Source organism: Macrobrachium rosenbergii, chromosome 59 (assembly GCF_040412425.1).
Source record: "Macrobrachium rosenbergii isolate ZJJX-2024 chromosome 59, ASM4041242v1, whole genome shotgun sequence".
In the NCBI taxonomy this organism is placed as follows: Eukaryota; Metazoa; Arthropoda; class Malacostraca; order Decapoda; family Palaemonidae; genus Macrobrachium; species Macrobrachium rosenbergii.
The window spans coordinates 13323375-13325874 of record NC_089799.1 but is presented as its reverse complement, the minus strand read 5'-3'; positions in this window follow the sequence as shown (position 1 = coordinate 13325874).

Below are 2500 nucleotides of genomic sequence, written 5' to 3'. Positions count from 1 at the left end.
AATACACTAATATAACTCAGACATCATTCACTTATAATACATTGAATGTTTCCATAACATTAGTTGTTAATAATAACCTAAAAGTTTGGAATGATTCTAATGAAAATTAATCTACTAGTATAATTCTGACACTAATCATTTATAGAAAAGGACATATTTGCGTAACATTTCTTGTTAGTAATCAATGACGTACTTGCATATAATAATCAGAAAATTACTAATAATTCTGACATTTTTCATTTATGGTAAATGACATATTTGCGTAACATTACTTGTTAATAATCAATGACGTACTTACATGTAATAATTAGAAAATTTCTTATAATTCTGACATTTTTCATTTATAGTAAATGACATATTTGCGTAACATTACTTGTTAATAATAATGACATACTTGCATACAATAATCAGAAAACCTCTTATAATTCTGACATTATTCATTTATAGTAAATGACATAGCCTATCTGCATAACATTACTTGTTAATAATCAATGACACACTTGGATATAATAATCAGAAAATTTCTTATAATTCTGACATTATTCATTTATAGTAAATGACATATCTGCATAGCATTCTTTTGTTAATAATCAATGAAAATTTTGCATCTGTAAATTTCTTACAACTCTCACATTATTCATTTATAGTACCTGAAATATTTGCATAACCTTTTTTAAATGACATACTTGCATATAATAATCCGAAAAACTTGTATAATTCTGACATTATTCATTTATAGTAACTGAAACATTTGCATAACATTAGCAGTTAACAATAAAAGACAATTTTGCATATAACAATATTTACTTATATGTTGTTGATAATAAATAACACATTTTAATATAACAATCTGAAAAGGAAGTGGATCTGCCTCACCTCATGCGTTATTGTATTTCATCCAATCTTCCAGTCCCCTGGTTCTTCTTCTTTATTCATCCGCTGATCTTAAATGCACTTACGAAAGATCCCAAAACCTAAAGGAATAAATATTACAGTTGTAAATATAACAGTGAAAATATATGTGAAATAAGAAAACTTATTCAATTTCACTGTAAGCACAAAAGAAATTAAGAAATATATATATGTCAGTGAAAACGAATCTAAAATACAATGAAACTAATTTCATTTAACAGAAAAATTGAAGGATCAAGTAACTGATTTTATTACACACACAACAATTTAAGCATCCAGGAACTATTTTAATTACACAAAAAATTATTTAACAATCAAGAAACTAATTTCATCAAACACAACACAATTTAAGGATCAAGGAACTAATTTAAATACAAACAAAACAATTCAAGGATCAAGGAAGTAATTCTATTAGCAGAAAACAGTTTAACGATCAAGGAACTAATTTAAATACAAACAAAACAATTCAAGGATCAACGAACTAACTCTATTGGCAAAAAACAGTTTAAGGATCAAGGAACTACTTTAGGGATCAAGGAACTAATTTTAATAACAAAAAAGAATTTAAGGATAAAAGAACTAATTTTATTAAACACAAAACTTTTTAAAGATCTAGAAACTGATTTCATTGCACACGAAGCAATTTAGGGATCAAAAAACTAATTTGCTTACACACAAAACAATTTAAGGATCAAGGAACTAATTTCCTTACACACGAAACAATTTAAGGATCAAGATACTAATTTAAATACACACAAAACAATTTAAGGATCAAGGAAATAATTTAAATATAAACAAAATAATTTAAGGATCAGGAACTAATTTAAATACACATAAAAAAAATCTAAGGATCAAGGAACTTATTTCCTGACACACAAAACAATTTAAAGATCAAGGAACTAATTTAAATGCACACAAAAATTTAAGGATCAAGGAAAAAATTTCGTTACGCACAAAACAATTCAATGATCAAGGAACTAATTTTGTTACACACAAAACAACTTAAGGATCAAAGAACTAATATTATTACGCACACAAAAAATCTAAGGATCAACGAACTAATATTATTACACACAAAAAATCTAAGGATCAAAGAACTAACATTATTACACACAAAAAAAATTTAATGATCAAAGAACTAATATTATTACACACAAAAAAATCTAAGGCTCAAGGAACTAATATTATCACGCACAAAACAATTTTCAAGGATCAAGGAACTAATCGTATTACACCCAAAACCATTTACGGCCCAAGGCATTAATATTCACTGCAAACGAGTTAATAAAACGCCAAGCGGATAATCAAGCACAAAATGAAACTGAGAGAGAGAGAGAGAGAGAGAGAGAGAGAGAGAGAGAGAGAGAGAATAAACTCACCCAGCCTCTAGATCCTGAGCCGCGACAGAGTGGGTCGAACCTGATACCAGATTCACCTTCCTTGCATATTAATCCTCGAGAGTCCCTGTGTTTCATCCTCCTCCAATCCGATTCAGCTTCAGTTTCGGTCCCGGCGATCATTTAACGGCTGAAGTTGAGGCCTGAAGCTCGTCGTTCCACTTCCCGCTCTCCCTCTCTCACTCACTCAC